Genomic DNA, 202 nt, shown 5'->3' with positions numbered 1-202 from the left:
GCCAATTGTGTTGATTCTTCTGATTTCAGTCAAGTAAATGCTGCACACTTCCAGGGAGGATCATTTTCCAAAGGTGTAGGAGTCCCGAGGGGAGCACTTTGGGAGCTGAAGGCCCTCACAGCTGCAACAACAGCTCCTGGGGGGAAGCCAGAGGTAGATGGTCTCTCTGTTCCCTTCTACTTGTCTGCCCCCAAAAATAACC

This window comes from Sylvia atricapilla, chromosome 8, assembly GCF_009819655.1.
Source record: "Sylvia atricapilla isolate bSylAtr1 chromosome 8, bSylAtr1.pri, whole genome shotgun sequence".
Lineage (NCBI taxonomy): Eukaryota > Metazoa > Chordata > Aves > Passeriformes > Sylviidae > Sylvia > Sylvia atricapilla.
Note: the sequence above shows the minus strand (reverse complement) of the source record.